This window comes from Dendropsophus ebraccatus, chromosome 10, assembly GCF_027789765.1.
Source record: "Dendropsophus ebraccatus isolate aDenEbr1 chromosome 10, aDenEbr1.pat, whole genome shotgun sequence".
In the NCBI taxonomy this organism is placed as follows: domain Eukaryota; kingdom Metazoa; phylum Chordata; class Amphibia; order Anura; family Hylidae; genus Dendropsophus; species Dendropsophus ebraccatus.
The window spans coordinates 57,608,876-57,629,179 of record NC_091463.1 but is presented as its reverse complement, the minus strand read 5'-3'; the positions used below and the strand labels follow the sequence as shown (position 1 = coordinate 57,629,179).

At 44.4% G+C, this 20,304-nt stretch overlaps 1 protein-coding gene across 1 annotated transcript in view; it reads left to right on the top strand.

The window, feature by feature from the left end:
* The first annotated feature begins 7,797 nt into the window (after nucleotides 1-7,797).
* AMOT (angiomotin) overlaps nucleotides 7,798-20,304 on the top strand; it is a 52,164-nt gene continuing 39,657 nt past the window's right edge. The window contains exon 1 of the mRNA XM_069942778.1: nucleotides 7,798-7,908. The gene's annotated coding sequence lies outside the window, so the exon portion shown is untranslated. The remainder of the gene's footprint in view (nucleotides 7,909-20,304) is intronic.

The window sequence follows — 20,304 nt, the reverse complement described above, 5'->3', positions numbered from 1 at the left end:
AGTATTTAGGTCCCTCCTTCCCACTGCACTTAATGCTGCATTTACACGGAGCGATAATTCACGCGATCGTAAGATTAACGATTTCGAAGTAACAATTTTTTTTAATAACGATCAGTGTTTAGACGGAACGATATATCGTATGGAAAAATCGTTTTGCGATCAAAATGAACGATTTCTCGCTTGTCGCTTGATCGTTCGCTTGATCGTTCTACACGTACCATTATTGTTCGAATGCGATCATTATCGTGCAAATTTGCACGATAATCGTTCCATGTAAACGCAGCATAAGGCTAGGTCCACAACCCAAAAGAGCTGTATATTTGTGGTAGACATGGAGCGAATTAATAAAATGCTACCTACTATATCCGGTCTGTTTCTGAACATATACTTTCATATTGCCGTACTTAAAAGAACAGTAGACCACAAAAAATAGGTATTTCTGCTTTTTAGAGATATGCAAATAGCAGAAAAGCTGGCCATTTGGGATGATCAGCCCCACCTGTGGGCACTTGCTGCATATTTGCATAGATGAAAAAATATGCAAATTGCTTTATGCAACTCTAAAGCTAGGAATGTCTTTGACCCCCTACCTGGTCCTGTGATTAGTTACACTATGTGAATCCATGTGACATGTTAGGAGAGCTGTAAAGTTCTTAAGGGTCCAAACACACACGATGGATCCGCAAATTCGCAGCGAGATCCGCTGTGGATCCCTCCCCTGTAATGTCTATGGGCAGACATACTCGCAGCAGGGGGGGTCGGGGGGTTAACGGGGCCGTCTGCTTATATAGTCGCAGCGGGATGTCAAATTGCTCCGTTTGTCTGCGGAAAATCCTAACACTCTGAAGCTGCTGAACATTCTCTCTTCCTGGTCCACTTTGTCTTCACTCCTCTGTCTTCCCCCTTCCTTATGAGACCTAGGTCACATGATCTCTGTCTTTTCTGTTGGCAGGCAAGCTGTAACACTTCATCTGTAACTCTACCCACCACTGACCTCACGCCTCTCCATGGGCGGGGAAACAACAGCCTTTCCTGAGTAGTATAGGGATATGAAGTTGTTATTGAATCTTTCTCTAATCTATCGATGTAGACAGAAAGACATTAGATACTGTGTTTACTGTGTAAGGGTGCGTGCACACTACAGAGTCTGTGCGTTTGACCCACAGCGGATTCCGTTGCTCGCACCCACACGCCGCGGCACGCATCTCCACCCGTGCCATAGACGCTATTCTATGCACAGGCAGATTCCGCATTCCGCCAAAAGAATTGATATGTAAGTTCTTTGGCCCCTTTCACACAGAGCAAGAGGGGCGGAATTGTGTGCCAGGGAATGCCGCTAGCTTCCGTGTCATAATGACACTCAATGGGAGGCGCGCCCGCTGCATCTCACTGCACTGAAGAATGGACATGTTCATTCTTCAGTGCTGAGAGGCGCTCAGCGTTGTGGCGTGTGTGTGCCTCCCATAGAGTGTCATTATGACACGGAGGGCGGCGGAATTCCGCCCCTCTTGCTCTTTGTGAATGGGGCCTTCCGGCGGAATGCGGAATCTGCCCGTGCATAGAATAGTGTCTATGGCACGGTCGGAGATGCGCGCCGCCTCGTGTGGGTATGAGCGACAGAATCCGCCGCGGGTCATACGCGCGGATTCCGTAGTGTGCACGCATTCTAAAGTAGATGCAGATGGTGGGCAGATACTACAAGACAGGGGCGGGTACCTGGCAGTTGGTTCTGAGGTGCGATGTCCTGGGATCATTTATAAAAGTTTGAATCTGGGGCTAGGAGCAGCGTGGGCAAGTGAGAAAAGTGTCAAACAATCGGTGGGAGTGAACCTATACGCTTTTTTAATGCAGTTTATTTTTTATGGGATCCCTGAAATTCCCCATTAAAATATATAATTTTGCCAGACAACCTTTTTCTACCAAGAAAAGCTGTCTATGTATTATGTGGAAGGCTGCAGTATGCCAGAACAAGATACACTACTTTTCAGGGACTTTCTTTTTTGGCTTATAGAGAAGGTTCCATTCAGGGGCCCAAATACCCTAATATGGCTTATAGGTAAATACACTTTGAGGGTGCCTTCACACCTACCGTATCGCAGCAGAAAATCCGCTGCGGATCCGCAGCAGATTTAACTAAATGAATGAACACAGCATCAAAACCGCACTTACAAATCTGCTGCGGATCCGCAGCGGATTTGACAGTGCGTATTTAATGCTGTGTTCATTAATTTAGTTAAATCTGCTGCGGATCCGCAGCGGATTTTCTACTGCGATACGGTAGGTGTGAAGGCACCCTGAGGGTTTTTTTTCAGTAATGCAACGAAATTATACAGTACTGCAACTTAAAATTCAGTACCGCAATTAAATGATGTAGTAACACAATAAAACTGCAATGTGTGAACACAGCCTAAGGATTGTCCTATTAAGACAATGCCTTTAACTTCACCTTCAACCACAGCAGTTTTCACAGAGCACAATGCTGCATACTCAATAGAAGTTGTTCTAGGAACATTTGTAGTCTACTCGCAGTTGCAGGACGTACCCGTTGTAATCTTTTCATAATAGGCTTATTTCAGTCATCCCCCTCCCCCACCTTTTTGTATTGCAGCAGTGCTAGTGCTGCATGCTGCTTGTAAAAATAAAGGAGACCAAGAATTAGCATTTTTTCTGATGCATCGTAGCTTCTTGGCTCCAGCTGATCTGAAAGTAATCTTATATTATTGGCTGAACCTTGCTGAACCTTTTAGAATATATAATAGAATTATTTAAATAGCTAATGAATTATATAGTTTTATTATGTGAAGTAGTAATAATTATAAATACGGGGAACTACGGGTATCCCCACTTCGCATCAATATAGCAGCGTACTAACAGCCAAATTGATACGGCGCCGTGTATAGTATACAATCAGTATATATTTTACTAGTTTTATTATGTGAAATGCTTCCAATAGTACAGCAAGGTGGAGTTTGGGCTCCCTTTTGCTTTCCTGATGACCTGTTAGGATAATACAGAGTATTATGAAGTAAGTAAAATGAAGTTGGCAGGCGCCTTTCTGGGTCGGAATCAATGCGTGTGGACTAACCTGAGGAAGGGGTAGTTCCAGAAAACAGAAACATGTCATTTTTGTGCAATAAATTTCCCATTTTACTTATAGTAACAAAAGAATGTCTGGTATCAATGCATTTTACATTCCTGCTATGCATATATATTTTTTTTTTAATCTAAAGCTGAAAACCTGCTCACCAACATTTCTACCATTATTGGATAATACATGAAAAATCACCATCTGCAGTCCAAATGACTGACATGCCTACATACTAATCTCATATCCTCAGATCAGCTTTGGGAGCGCCTATAAATGCAATTAGCAGATCAATGCTATTAGACTGCACATCCTGTCATATGGGCTGACAGACCTTCTCATATTATAGTCATACCATGTGTTATAGTTGCATCCGGAAAGTCTTCCATCTGAAAATACTTATATATATACCTAATACATTTTTATATAAAAGAAATGGAATATATTTGGCAAAATAAGGCTATGCTCCCACGATGCCTCTTTTTTTTAGTTGTTTTACGGCTGCCATTTTAGACGGCCATCATTTTGGTGCCAAAGTACGTCCGCATTGTGCAAATTACCACTGTAATGCGCATAATGCGGACATATTCCTGCCCCAAAATGACGGCCATTCATAAAGAGGGACGGAAAATTACGGAAAAAAAGGCGTTGTGGGCGTGAATCCTTACACTATCCAATGGCAAAGCAAACAGCATGTTTAAATGGTCATAACTTAAAGGGGTTGTTCCACAATTAAAAGTTATTTCTTATGGTCCTTTTACACGGGATGATTATCGTTCGTTTTTGCACAATAATGGTCGAATTCGAACGATAGTCATACGTGTAAACGCTGCAAACGATCAAACAACGAGTGAGAAATCGTTCATTTTGATCTTTCAACATGTTCTTAAATCATCGTTGATCGTTCGCAAAAAATTCGCAGATCGTTCAGTGTAAACTTCAACGATTTCCCCTATGTGTGAGATAGGCTTAAATGATCGCAAAACGATCGCATAGCGAATTTTCCGTACGTTGTATCGTTCCATCTAAACGCTGATCGTTATAAAAAAAACATTGTTCATTCAAAATCGTTAATCGTGAGATCGGGCGAATTATCGCACCGTGTAAAAGTGCCATTAGTCTCAGGTGGTGGGTCTAACTGCTGGGACCCCCTGTGAGCCCACAGACCCAAATCTACAGTCAGAATGAAGTGGCACATGGTCAGAGATATTTGATCGCTGTACCTGGCTATCCCTGGCAGCTGCCATAGAGAATGAATGGAGCATATACACTCACCGGCCACTTTATTAGGTACACCTGTCCAACTGCATGTTACCACTTAATTTCTAATCAGCCAATCACATGGCGGCAACTCAGTGCATTTAGGCATGTAGACATGGTCAAGACAATTTCCTGCAGTTCAAACGGAGCATCAGTATGGGGAAGAAAGGTGATTTGAGTGCCTTTGAACGTGGCATGGTTGTTGGTGCCAGAAGGGCTGGTCTGAGTATTTCAGAAACTGCTGATCTACTGGGATTTTCACGCACAACCATCTCTAGGGTTTACAGAGAATGGTCCGAAAAAGAAAAAACATCCAGTGAGCGGCAGTTCTGTGGGCGGAAATGCCTTGTTGATGCCAGAGGTCAGAGGAGAATGGGCAGACTGGTTTGAGCTGATAGAAAGGCAACAGTGACTCAAATAGCCAACCGTTACAACCAAGGTAGGCAGAAGAGCATCTCTGAACGCACAGTACGTCCAACTTTGAGGCAGATGGGCTACAGCAGCAGAAGACCACACCGGGTGCCACTCCTTTCAGCTAAGAACAGGAAACTGAGGCTACAATTTGCACAAGCTCATCGAAATTGGACAGTAGAAGATTGGAAAAACGTTGCCTGGTCTGATGAGTCTCGATTTCTGCTGCGACATTCGGATGGTAGGGTCAGAATTTGGTGTCAACAACATGAAAGCATGGATCCATCCTGCCTTGTATCAACGGTTCAGGCTGGTGGTGGTGGTGTCATGGTGTGGGGAATATTTTCTTGGCACTCTTTGGGCCCCTTGGTACCAATTGAGCATCGTTGCAACGCCACAGCCTACCTGAGTATTGTTGCTGACCATGTCCATCCCTTTATGACCACAATGTACCCAACATCTGATGGCTACTTTCAGCAGGATAATGCGCCATGTCATAAAGCTAGAATCATCTCAGACTGGTTTCTTGAACATGACAATGAGTTCACTGTACTCAAATGGCCTCCACAGTCACCAGATCTCAATCCAATAGAGCATCTTTGGGATGTGGTGGAACGGGAGATTCGCATCATGGATGTGCAGCATACAAATCTGCGGCAACTGTGTGAGGCCATCATGTCAATATGGACCAAAATCTCTGAGGAATGCTTCCAGCACCTTGTTGTATCTATGCCACGAAGAATTGAGGCAGTTCTGAAGGCAAAAGGGGGTCCAACCCGTTACTAGCATGGTGTACCTAATAAAGTGGCCGGTGAGTGTAGGTAACCACCACTCTGTTCTAAGGATAGGGGATAAGTTTTAATTGTGGAAAAACCTCATTGTGAGTCAGTGCTGAAGCAAGGCAGCTAATAGCTGCGTAGTTATGTTCCTACAAAATTGTGTGGAAAAAATGTCTCCTCATCAATGGCCGCAAGATACTGCAGGAAAAAGCTATAAAAACTATGCAACCATTAATGTTTAATAGAAAACTGCACAGAATAGCATGACTGCATGGTCCTTAACTGCATTGCGGACGTATCTCTGCGCCCCATGAGACCCTACCCTGAGGGTATTAGAACCTAGTTTATATTGCAGTGTCTGCACTTATGGTTATTACCCCATTACATCTACATAATGCAGGATAACCTTCCACATAATACTATAATAAAGACCAAATAATAATGGATGTCTAAGGTGAACTTACATTGAGTATGTACATATGCAGAGTAGTAAATACTACTTTATAGGTCTCGGTTTTATAGACCTAAGGAGGTCTAGTTATTGAATAGGAATATTTATGAGCCATGTTGTAACTACATTCCATTGCCTATGTTATTCCATTATGTACTTACTGAAAATCATAAAAAAAGGTTTCTCTTCCCATGACTCTGCCGGATCAGATGGATTATCTGGGAGAAACCAAATGGTCGTCTTCTCCTTCACTGTACTCAGTCAGTAACTTTATTAGGGGGATCGGTCAGGAAAATCGATGCAAGCAACCTTAAAGTTCATTGGAAAAAATGCAAATAGTCATCTGGGTGGGCGGCAACTAGTCATCTGTCAGCGAGCAGTGCCACTAATGGGTGTCTTTGCCTGTCAATCATCCCCGCATTGCTTGCTGACAGGCAGAGAGCCGTGACTAGTCACAGACGGCTCCTTACCCAAATGACTAGTTGCTGCCCCCCTCCTGGCCTTGTGCGGTCTAACAGAACATCTTTTTCCCCTTTGTAAAGCTACTGCTGCAGCTGCGGCTGGTATGCTCTACGAGCTGCACAGTAGATCTATACTGTACTGCTGGGAACCATATCAGCTGATTGGTTCCCTTTAAGGCCCCCATATACCTTATATTAATGATGTTGGTGGCCATAGGGGGTCGGGCATGATGGAAATTTTTTAAATTTTGATGAAAACGCAAAAAGATCAGTGCTGAATAGAAAAGCACTGGAAGACACATTCTCCTACCTGGTGTCTGGACAAGTCCTGTGTCACATATGGTACGCCGAATGCCAGGGACAACCCCATAGACAACAATGGGATCATTCTGGCATCAGTTTCCCTTTGCTGTTTTTCTACTGAGCTGGAGGGGAAGCGTCACCAGATTGCCAGACATATGGGGACAAGCCCTAAGGTGACTTCATTGTGTTTATTAGACGAGTGCAGTGATATTAGGGCTTCCATATTAGGAGCATAGGCTTAAGCCGCTATTACACAGGGCGAAATAGAGGCGAGGAGGTAAGTGCAGAGGAGGCCGCGGAGAGGTGGTGGTGGTAAGGGGCTGCCTGGGTGATCGCTAGATCGTCTGGGCAGCCCTTAGGGGATAGTGGCGGTCTGCTGCCACTGCTCCTACTACTGTTTCCCCTTTATATGTACGTTTCGGGGGTACACTCTCTCCGTTGCCCACAGCAACCGATCAGAACTCTATGAGAACTCTCAGAGCTTTTATTTTTTATGTTGGTCTGGCAAAATGAAAGCAGAGCTGTGATTGGTTGCTATTGGCAATAAAGAGAAACAAAGAAGTCCCCCTCTTTGTCTTAATATACAGTTATTAATAATATCCAAACTAATCTTTCTAATATTACTCTTATCATACAGATGTAAATATTGAATAAAAGAAACTTTAGAAGACTTGGAAGAGAGAAGTGCAGCTGTTGCCCATAGCAACGTATTCTTTTCTAAAGTGAAAACAAAGACCTGATTGGTTGCTATTGGCGACTACTCGTTCCCTTGCACTTTTACTAATTCCCCTCACAGCCTGCACACTCACACACACACTCACACTCACACTCACTGCACACATCACGATACTCTGCGGAGCCTGTTCCTGCATTTTCTACAGCGCTGCAAGAGTTACTAAACCTTGCCCTGAATAAACCTTGGGAGCACAATAGACGCCTGTGTGCCCGTGACCGACAACTCTCTCCTCCAATGAGAGACTAGGTGGTGTGTTAATCGTCCAATGAAGGTGTGGAGGCGGGGCTAGAGCCTGAGCTGAGCGTTTTCCCGGCCAGTAAGTCGTGTAGAGTGACTTGGGGCTGAGCTGTGGGGACGCGGAGTCTGTACGAGTCCTTAGAGCGGCCGCTACACCGGGACTGCGGGGACACGGCGGCCATATGGTCAGTATGAGCTGTGCTGGCACCGGGGACGTCACCCTCCGCCTCTGTGCTGGGTGTCAGTGCTGTGTGAGCTGAACTAGTGACGGCCGGGGCTGCGGTACCGCTCCTGTGACATGTGTGCTGCCGGGATGTCATGTGTGCGACATGGGCACTGTTCACACCAGTGTACTTCTGTCACCCTCCTGCTGGCGGCTCAGTATCCCTTACTATTGGGATTGTGGGAACATCTAGGCATAGGCTACTAACTTTTTTTTATTCTTGCGATGGATTGAGGTGCGGTACCCGCTGGAGGCAGGTGATGTTCACATGCTGCGGTACCCGCTGGAGGCAGGTGATGTTCACATGCTGCGGTACCCGCTGGAGGCAGGTGATGTTCACATGCTGCGGTACCCGCTGGAGGCAGGTGATGAATGTTCACATGCTGCGGTTTGGGTGTAGGAGAGAAATCCTATTAAAGTGAATGGAATTGTATTATATTTTTTTGAGTTTTCAGCAATTTAAGTGAATGGACAGTTGTGAGTGACAAAAATACAGCATGTGTTTGAAGGATTGTTTTGGTGTGTGAACATAAGCATAAAAGCATAACTACAGCTCTCTTATCTGTCAGGGCATGCTGGGAGTTGTAGTTTTGCGTTCATAAACCAGTCTCCAAACTACAACTCCCAACATGCACAGAAGCAGGCAGGATAGAAGCTGTAGTTTTGGACCTCTGCTTAGTTTCCCAAGTTGTAGCTGTTGTAAAACTACAACTCCCAGCATGACCTCATAGTGGCACGCTGGAAGTTGTAGTTTTTCAGCCGCTAGAGTCAATGATTGGAGATCCTCGGTGTAGACACATAATATCCAGTGTGTCCATTGTACTGATCCCCTGTGCTTTATGGGGGAGATTTATCAAACATGGTGTAAAGTAAAACTGGCTCAGTTGCCCCTAGCAACCAATCAGATTCCACCTTTCATTTTCCAAAGAGTCTGTGAGGAATGAAAGGTGGAATCTGATTGGTTGCTAGGGGCAACTGAGCCAGTTTCACTTTACACCATGTTTGATAAATCTCCCCCTATTATAATATCCAGTGTGTCCATTGTACTGATCACCTGTGCTTTATGTGTTTATTTCCTCTATGTCACCCATAGAGCTGACAATCTAATTGGCCCGACCGCTCTGTAGCAGGACAGGGCACCTCTCTATGATGTGCCATGAATCAACAACTTTCTCCATTGGTTGTATTGTGACTTTGTGCCCAGTTCACACAGCACTGATGTTTCGGCTCTGGCACATAGTGTGGGCACTGGCAGCATGGCACATAGTGTGGGCACTGGCAGCATGGCACATAGTGTGGGCATGTGCAGGATGGCACATAGTGTGGGCACTGGCAGGATGGCACATAGTGTGAGCACTGGCAGCATGGCACATAGTGTGAGCACTGGCAGGATGGCACATAGTGTGGGCAATGGCAGGGTGGCACAGTGTGGGCACTGGCAGCATGGCACATAGTGTGAGCACTGGCAGGATGGCACATAGTGTGGGCACTGGCAGGGTGGCACATAGTGTGGGCACTGGCAGGGTGGCACATAGTGTGGGCACGGGCAGGGTGGCACATAGTGTGGGCACTGGCAGGATGGCACATAGTGTGGGCACTGGCAGGGTGGCACATAGTGTGGGCACTGGCAGGGTGGCACATAGTGTGGGCACTGGCTGGATGGCACATAGTGTGGGCACTGGCAGGATGGCACATAGTGTGGGCACTGGCAGGATGGCACATAGTGTGGGCACTGGCTGGATGGATGGCACATAGTGTGGGCACTGGCAGGATGGCACATAGTGTGGGCACTGGCAGCATGGCACATAGTGTGAGCACTGGCTGTATGGCACATAGTGTGGGCACTGGCAGGGTGGCACATAGTGTGGGCACTGGCAGCATGGCACATAGTGTGAGCACTGGCTGTATGGCACATAGTGTGGGCACTGGCAGGATGGCACATAGTCTGGGCACTGGCAGGATGCTCTCTAGTGCAGCACACCTGTCTCCGTGTGACATCCACCACCTGTTCTTTGCAGCGTCCCTCCTCTCACTTTCCTCCCCTTGTCAGTCACCTCTGGCCAGTCTTTCCAGGGAAGAGAGGAAGGGAGGAGTGGAGTTTGGCAGGGAGGGCTCCTACGTGGCTGGAGACCTGGGGTGGGAGCAGGAGATTCCTGTCTCCAGGAAACCGCAGTACCACATTCCCTCTCCTCCCCCTGCTGTACAATGTCCAGGGAGCCGAGCACGGATACACGAGCCCAGTCACTAAGCAACTGTACAGACGCACCGCAAAGATGGCCGCAGCACTCGCTCTCTTCTCTGTTCTTTTATTTGCTCATTAGGACTTTTCCTATGTGACAGAAAGTTGTATTTTATAATATAATATTTTGATCACTGAGCTAACATGTGACTCACTGCTGTGCGACACCACGACTGTTGTGCGTCACTGTGTATGCCTAGTCGGAACGTTCTTATGTTTGTTGATTATTATGATGCTGCAATCTATTATCTCATCTGACAAAGTTGTTTCTGCTCCTTGTGTGTTCTGAGGCATTTTAGGATCCTATAAGACGAATCGTTTTTTAACGACTAACGATAAACGATGGCAAACAAGATTGTTTATCGTTAACCCTGAAATCGCTCACCATATTACACAGAATGATGGTCGTTAGTCACAATCGTTACAGCGGACAAATGTGGAATTAGACCGAATAATTAGCGAGCGATTAACGATGATTTTAGCGTTAGATCTAAATCAATGACACAAACTTTTTTTGATAATTTCCTGCAATTACACAGGATGATTATCGTTAAAATTTAAACAATATGGAGATTTTCCACACGATAATCGTCCCGTGTAATAGGGCCCTATTATGGTGCGTTTACGCGTAACGATTATCGTACGAATTTGCGCGATAACGATCGAATTCGAACGATAATCGTACGTGTAAACGCAGCAAACGATCAAATGACGAATGATACATCGCTCTTTTTGATCTTTCAACATGTTATCAAATCGTTGTTCACAAAAAATTCGCAAATCGTTCCGTGTGAACAGTCGTTCGCCGATTTAACCAATGTGTGAGATAGGCTTAAGTGTTCGCAAAACGAATTTTCCGTACGATATATCGGACCGTCTAAATGCTGCTCGTTATGAAAAAAAAATCATTACTCTGACATCGTTAATCATACAATCGGGCCAATTATCGTTACGTGTAAACGCACCATTACACAGGACGATTATCGTGCGAAAAATCGTTCCGCATTTTTTGACTAATTGGTCAGTGTAATTGCACATTGTTCATTGTTTTTCTGGGATCAGACGGAGTAAACGATCATAGTAACGATCGCAATAACGATCGTAGTAACAATCGTAACTAACGATTATCGTTCTGTGTAATGTGGTGAACGATTTCAGGTTAACAATAAACAATCTTGTTTGCGAACGTTTATCGTTAGTCGTTAATTGTTAAAAATCGCTCAGTGTAATAGGACCCTAAGTCTTTACACTGTCTTTGTGGTGTTTTTATCGATACTTATAAAGACAATATGGTTCCTCTAGCGCTATGTGTGGAGCTGCGTTCAGGTTCTTCTCTTTTGCTGCATTCAGTCCTGGAGCACAGAGCTTCAGGCAGATGTGACGGAGTTCCCTGGCAGGAGCAGGACGCTCTGTGTCCTTCTGTCATTTGTCCTGGAGCAGTGCTGCATAGCTGATGACCATCTGCCGGCTGCTGTGTCCTTTCTCTGGTGCTCGGCCCATTATTCCTGATGAGTATTCGGACCATGGCCGGAGCTGCTTATTTACACATAGGATGTAACCGTCAGCATGCCTGTGTACACCGTGCAGGAATTCTCCTATACACCTACAGCCAGGGTATCTGGTGCTTTGGTTGCTGATCCATATAAAGTAGAACCTATAGATGAAAGACCAGTACTAGGCTGGGATCACATGCAGCATTTTGCTGTGTTTTTCCATGTACTATTTAGGCTGGGTTCACACTGTGTTTTTCCTATCCGTTTAACGTATACATTTTATGAAAAAAAAAAACAGATGCAATTGTGTGCCATCCTTTTGGATCCATTTTTCCATTGACTTCCATTATAAAAAAAATGGATCAAAACGGATGCATACACAAATATAGGGTTGACCACATTTCCTGTACGTTAAACGTAATCAGATAAAAACGGATACGTTAAAGGGATAGGAAAAACCTAGTATGTACCCAGCGTTAGCAATAAGCGAACTTGCTGACCTGAAATGACCTGATCGATCAGCATTTGAATCCCGCTGCCTGGGGAAAGTGAATGCAGCCCGAGGACTGCCTGGAATACTCGGGCAGCATCCACCTTCTCCAGGAAGCAGGATACAGTTGTTGATCGTGTGGCTTTGTGCAAATTGGGCCCATTGATTTTAAAGGACCCAATGTAGCCAACTAGAAGACCATGTTCAGTCAGTTAAAGTCCATTGGGTAGATCATGGCAAACATGGAACTCCTTGCTGGTACACCCGACAGAAACCGCAGCGTGACTGATGCCTAAGATTGCTGCGTCTGCTGTTTTCTGCATGTCCTTTATAATGCGATCACATATATATGAGCGTTACTGGTATGTAGGTGCGGCATAGGCAGGCTGAATGGACGGCGCTCTCTGCATCTGCAGGTTAGTGGATCATCCCCTCCATGCTTCTGCCAGGACCAGCACCTGTGCTCATCTAAGGGGCTCGGGCTGTGTGAACAGATGTAGGTAACATTGCACATATTTAGGAACAGCTATGGGATTGTGGTGGGGCAGTAGCTGTTGTATAATAGAGCCGCAGTTTCCTCCTGTGAATGGTCCGTTTGTGACAGAGATACGGAGGAATGCAGGGTTACCGGGTCAGAGGATTAAAGCCTATCAAATGTGAAAGAGGCTGTAGATTAAAGGGAATATTTGACCCTGTTGGCCAAGGCCTCTGTGAGTTTTTTTTTTTTTTTTTTTTTTTATAATTCTCCTGCAACTGCAAAACTGTGGAGGAGGCATCTAGGAGTGGGTCACACAAGTGTACATAGCTTAGATGAGGTTCCTATGGAAACACGTACCTTACAGGATTGATTATTATTACAATTACGCTTTGTGGTGTATGATTATTATTATGTGGTGTTGTGTGTCATTTCCACATTGCCTGATGGGAGAACATTCTCAGTTGTTCTTTATTCCTCCCTTAGATGGTGCGTTGTTATACATAGTTTTTTGTATATTGTTGGCTGACATTGAGCACCAGTGTATTGATTTCAGCTAAGATGGATTACTCCTTGGGACAGGCTCACGCTCCAGTGAGTCTATCATTGTAATGTGGCCATTGTTTTCTCATGTTTTTCCTATGTGCAATGCGTTTTATATTGAGTAATCTGTGCAGATGAGAAGAGCTGGAGACTTATTTACCTGGACATAGCAGAAAACTTCATTCTCATCAGTCCAGTCTTCATTTTCCTTTTATTATAGGAAAAGACTAACTGGATTCCAAGCATCTGTTAGACCTGCTGTTCTGGGCAGTTCTGCTGCCTTCTATATGCATAATGTAATAGATCCCATGCAGGCAAGGGTTGCATGGTGACATTAAGTTGCATGATCAATTTGCTGTCATGTGAGAATGTTAGATTTGCAGTCTGGATGTTAAAAAAAAAAAAAAAGTAAGCAAGTTGAATGTTGGCTTATATTGCAGTCATTGATGGCATAGCTGCACGCATCTTGAGACCAAAAACAGGAATTTTTGTAGATGGCTGTGTTGTGTGTTTGTTATGTTGCTTGCCTCAATGTGAGCACAATGATACAGCTCTGTAACCCCAGCCTTATTCTCACAATCTTATTTTCTTTAAAACAGCGACTCTGTACCCAAAATTTGACACCCCCCTCAAACCACTTGTACCTTCGGATAGCTGCTTTTAATCCAAGACCTGTCCCGGGGTCCGTTCGGCAGTTGATGCAGTTATTGTCCTAAAAAATAACTTTTTTAAACTTGCAGCCCTGTGTCAAATTGGCGTGGCCTAGAGTACCCATGTCCTAGGATTGCAACGCCCCTCCCTCCTTCCCACCCTCTTCATCATTAGGAATGTCCCTAGAACAATTTCTGCTATTCATCACCTGTGTGAACACTGCACATGAGCCAGATTGTTAAAGTGACTGTACCACCAGGCCCAGGCTAAAGCACTGGAGGCGGGCCAACCCACCCTTAGTGGGAGGAAACTCCAGCCCCTCCATGACATGACTCCATTAGAATCAATGAAACCCTATCATAGAGGGTCACTGGCTTCCTCCCACTAAGGGTGGGTCGGCCCGCCTCCAGTGCTTCAGCCTGGGCCTGGGGGTACAGTCACTTTAGGGCATCTGTGCAGTGTGCAGATAGGTGATGAATAGGAAAAATCCTGCCCGGGGGTGTTCCTAGTGATGAGGAGGGATGGAGGGGCAGTGCAATCCTAGGGCATACACACTCTAGGCCACGCCAATTTGACACAGAGCTGCAAGTTTAAGGGAAGCTTCATAAACACCGTATTGCAGCGGATCTGCAGCATATTTGATCTAAATAACTGAACACAGCATCAAATTTGCTGCGGATCCTGTGCATGTGAATGCACCCTAAAAGTTGTTTTTAGGACGATAACTGCATCACCTGCCAAATGGACCCCAGGACAGATCTTGGATTAAAAGCAGCTATCCGAAGGTACAAGTGGTTTAGGGAGGCAGATTGTGGGTACAAAGTCGCTTTAAGGGTTTGTTCATATGGTGTATACACAATACAATACTTGGCAGAATTTCTGAGGGTAGCCTCAGACATCTGTCGTGTATATAATTAGCCGTCATTGAATCACCTAAAATAAGTGACATTGTCGCTTATTCTAGTATATTTGAATTTCACGCTCAAAAAGATGCTTTGCAGTTCAGTGCCAAAAAACTGTGTTAACCTGACTTAGGGTGCGTTGACACGTACAGGATCCGCAGCAGATATAATGGCACAGGTATCCAGGGGCGTAACTACCACTATAGCAGCCATGGCGGCTGCTATGGGGCCTGCCGCATCAGGGGGCCCCATGGCCTGCTCCTGCAATACACTGGGCCCCCTGAGCCATTATCATTTGCAGCACGGGGTGGCCCTGCTGGTCTCCTGGGTTTTGCAAATGTCCCTTTAACTGCAAGCACTCCTGACCAGAGCTAGCAGTTATGTAGTTATGACTTCACTTGACCGTTTAGTGGTCAGTCGGGGGGGGGGCAATCAAAAGTTTGCTATGGGGCCCAGCCATTTCTAGTTACGCCCCTGCAGGTATCAATGTAACTAACTGAATACGGTAGCAAATCTGTTGCGGATCCTGTACGTGTGAACGCACCCTAAGGGTACAAACACACACACACACACACACACCGTATACGCAGCGTATTTACTGCTGCGATGCGCAGCAAATACGCAGCAGATTAGATCTAAATAACTGAACGCAGCATCAAATCTGCTGCATATTTGCTGCGTATACGGTGTGTGTGTTTGTACCCTAAAAAGGATTTTCTGGGCAGAGGTGATTTGATGCCTTTTCCTTAGGTGCAAAAAAATACAATTCAGCTCCTTGACCTGACAGAGCAGACACGTGACCCATTGCTTATCGGGACGGTTGTGTCAGTTGCACAGATGCCGCATCATACCACCACGCTGTGTTCTTGGCGGTAGCCTCTGTCTCACCATTGTAGTAGGTTCAGATGTTTTGGAGGCTGAAGTCTAGGAGATGTTGGTGTGTAAATGATTATAAAGGGTAAGCAGGACACGCAAATTCCTACATGCTGACCGATTTCCTGCAACCTTTTTTCTTTTTTTTTTTGCTGATCTTTCCTTGTCTGTCCCTGGCCACCGAGTGCAGTGTTTCCGTTTCAGTGGCCTTTCTCCAGAACGCTGCCAGGCTTCCTGGTTACAGAGATACTAACCCTTTCATTGCTATCACTCCTAATACATAGCACTGCAGATTGCTGGGTTAGTATGTGAAAACTATAGATTCAGACTTTTGTATCAATACCACCAAGTGTGAACTTGTCTTCAATCCTCCATTGGTTAGAACAGCCAAGTCTTCTGTATTTGCATAAGAAATATGAATAAGAAGTCCTTGTTTCCTTGGCGGTCATCCATGCCTCTTATTGTCTTGTATCTGAGAATGGTTTTTCATTGAATGTACATTGTCACTGTGCAGAAATGCGGTGGTATTGAGGCAAAGCATTACATCACAATGGTGGTTTTCTTAAACTGCTTCCACAGTGGCAGAAGAGGGATCAAAACTGCAGGTGTGAATGTGCCTAAAAGAATCAATCTCTGTGCTCCTGTGTAGATTTTGGCTGCTGTTCGCTAAGACTTTCCTGAACACGTCCACCATATTTGCAGTGCTATAGCCTGACGTGTTTCTTTTATTTTCAGTGCTTTGGTACTGGTGGGAAACAGTGATGGAAACTTTCTAGCCAGGTGCGGCTTTATTCACATGTGCGTTGGAGGTTGTGTAAGGAGCCTCTGTCACAGATTCTCTTAAAAATCCTGGACACAATAGCTCTGCATGCTGCGCTATTTTCTCCTGTAAAATGCGGCATGGGGTTCACCAGCTGCCATCAGTGTTCGTCATGCAGGGGAGCCGGCATTGACATTATTTTTGTTGTTCTGCTGCTATCACGGAATAGCAGGAAGGGCCTGAGTGGTGTCATTGGACTCGGTAAGAAAAAAACTGGGGAGTATAGCGTCTTTTCTTATTTTAGCACACCTTATAATGCAGTAGTACAGAAATAATGTCTAGGTGATAATATGGTGCCACCATGAGCGTGTGTATGAGCCCTTGTGATTGCTAGATGCAGAAAAGTCATGATGCCCATGTGCAGTAGCCAATAGCAGCGCAACGTACTGGCCACTGAGTCCATTGGCCACTGCGTGCGTATGGCTTGCATGTCTACATGATGTATTTTTTCCAATAGCAGAAAAATATGCAGGTGAAAATATGCCCCAATGTCAGATTTTTGTCACATACTTTCCTCTTTTACTTGTGGTCATGGATGCAGAATAGCCACATTGCATTTCTGATGTGTTTTTGTCGCCTATTCCTTTGTACCTGAAGTGGTGAGAACAATATGTGCTGCAGTTCAGTGTACATTGCAGTATACTGTACAGTGAACAGTTGTTGGTGTGTTTTTTTGTATATTTTAATATATTCTTTGTCCCAAAATGCATAAAATACTTAGTTTCAATGTGCCCTTAGAGTTAAAATACATGTTGATTAATTAATAAAAAACCCCAAAATACAATGTGTTGATATCCACAGTATGTAGACATGCAGTCTTATGAACAGCATAGAGCTCAGGTGTCAAACTTGTGGTCCTCCAACTGTTGCAAAACTACAATTCCCATCATGCCTGGATAGCCAAAGCTTTAGTTTTGGCTGTCCAGGTATGATGGGATTTGCAGTTTTGCAACAGTCGGAGCGCCGTGAGTTTGACGCCCCTGGCTAAGGGCCCTATTCCACCGGACGATTATCATTCAAATTATCGTTAAATCGTTCGAATCTAAACGATAATCGTTCTGTTGAAATGCAGTTAACGATTAACGACCGAACGAGAAATTGTTGATTGCTGTATAAGACCTGGACCTATTTTTATCGTTGTTCGTTCGCAAAATGTTCGCAAATCGTTCGCACTGAATAAGACATCGTTCGGTCGTTCGCAATAGATACGAACGTAATAGCGGATAAATAGCAAAGAAAAAACTATCGCAATTACGATCATAAGTAACAATTATCGTTCCATGGAAATGAGTGAACGTTTTCAGGTCTTTCGCAATAGCAGTTGTTTGAGATCGTTAATCGTTAATGATTATGCAAACGATAATCGTCCGGTGGAATAGGGCCCTAATGGTGGTTTTACACGGAGCGATAATTCGCCCAATCGCACGATTAACGATTTTGAATGAACGATTTTTTTTTTTTATAACGATCGGCGTTTACACGGAACGATACATCGTACGGAATATTCGTTTTGCGATCGCTTAAGCCTATCTCACACATAGGGGAAATCGTTGAAAGACTGTTTACACTGAACAATCTGCGAATTTTTTGCGAACGATCAATGACGATTTGAGAAGTTGTTGAAAGATCAAAATGAACGATTTCTCGCTCGTCGCTTGATCGTTCGCTGCGTTTACACGTACGATTATCGTTCGAATTCGACCGTTATCGGGCAAATTCGAACGATACATCGTTCCGTGTAAAACCACCATAACACTAAAGGTGATAACCCATTTTACATTAATTTTCACTGTGTAAGGGTATATGCACACCATGCAAGTAAATGTCGCTTGGCTCTCTGCCCATCCCATAGACTCTATCCTATGGTCAAGTGGATTCCGGTCTCTGTCTTTGGGCGGATGACAGAATCTGCCCATGTATAAAATGGAGACTATGTGACGGGCGGAACATTTACTCTGTGTGCGTATACCCAGCCTGAATGTGTGGTCATGCCTAATCCCAGCTTCTCCATCTGCATGTATCTGCAGCAGAACTGGTTGCTTATAGCTCCATAGACACCCCATTGCTTTGAACACGTGGCAGAATGTCCTGTATAAGAAAGTAATGATTTGGTCAGTTTTCTCCCTATTATCAGAGTATTACTTGTAGATACAGATTACTGTAGTGGTGCTTGGCATAACGTCTTGTAACTTTCATCGCTGTCTTACTACTTTTACCATTCTTACTGTTACATAGCTCAGTCATATTGTTATAGTATTTGTCTATACAAATATTAACACCTCTGCCAAGAACTTGGGTAAACTTTATAGCAGCATGTTATACTTTTATGACTTAAGTTGCTGTGGAGATAAAAGCTGAACAATCTGTAGCATTATTGAAATGAATGCACTCAGTGCTTATCTGCCAGTCAATAAAAGGGAGGGGGGGGGCATTGTAAGTGAAAATTCTTGCCGAATACAATGACATCAGACCTGCGAGGAGCAGACAGAGGAAATGGAACCTCTCCCAATTCTCTGCTTACTAGGGCAAAGTACACAGCGTTTCATAGATCCTGTGGGGAGGGGACTTTGCTGGTCCTGTATTATAGACCCGCCATTATCGATTAGAGCGCACAATGTGCGGATTGCTGATGTAACATTTCTTAGCATGTCTAATGACTTGCAGAGCGTTGGCTGCAGAGCTCTTCTGCAATGAATTGTGGAGCCTCACATGATTCTCATCAGCCAGGAGGCAGCCGCTCCAAGCTGTTACATCAGCATCACTGTGCTCATGCAGGGGGAGGCATCCTAGTGGGGGATGGAGCTGCACAAGGTTTTTGTATTTGTGTGCTTCGCAGGAATGGTTGTAGCTTACCTTACCCCCCCTTCCTTCCTTCCCATTCTACATGACCACTACTTTCCCAACACCCATCTGTATTTAATCAGAAGAAAATCAGTTTGGAAACAATTGCTGACTCTGGTTACATAGATAGGGTTCACTGTAAGAACAACAGCAAAACATGAGTGGAATCTCTATAAGCTGTCACGGTGGATGGAAGGCCTCCTGCACGAGGCAGTCTCTGCAGCTCGGTACTATGAGGCACTTTGTGTTGCCAAATGGTGCCTCAGTGCATATAACACCATAATATAGACTTTGTTGAAACATGGCGTGTTTTTAATTTTTTTAAATATATGGCCGTTGAAGGTGTAAAAATAAAAAAGATGTGATACTCGCTTATCCTGATTTCCTGGAGCTACTGCCCCAGTGCTTCTGGTCCCTGCTTATCACTGCTTCATTCTGGTTCGAGTGGCACACCATACCTATAAGGACTTCTAATCACTGACTGAGGCGGGTTAAATATATGGCCAGTGATTCGCCAGGTAAAAGAGCTGACACACAGAACGGCAACTACAGGGGAATGGGGTAGGTGAGTATCACTTTTTTTTCATTTTTTTTTCACACCGGCCCCAATAATATAAAGATATAATTTTTTTTTTTTTTTTTTAAGCTAACTTGTATTCCGAAAAGAATCTTGTATAATGCAAAATCAATTTTTAGCTATCAATTTATCTACTATAACAATAAATTAATACTTGTTATTAATTGACATGCAACTATGTAGTATTATGTCAGAGCCCAAACAAACAGGATATCCTCTGAGATGGACCAGATGTAGTGACTAGTAGACATCAATCAAACCATTAAACTGAATGGATGTGGCATGGGTACGCTGTGGTGTACATTGCCATACTGTTCAGCTAGTATACATGTATAAATGTAGGCTGTTTTTTTTTTTTTTTTTTTTTTTTTTTTTTTTTAGATGAGCATTACCCTGTGTGATTGTAGAATAATTTTACAATATATAGTGCTGCATTGCAGTTATCATTTTGAGG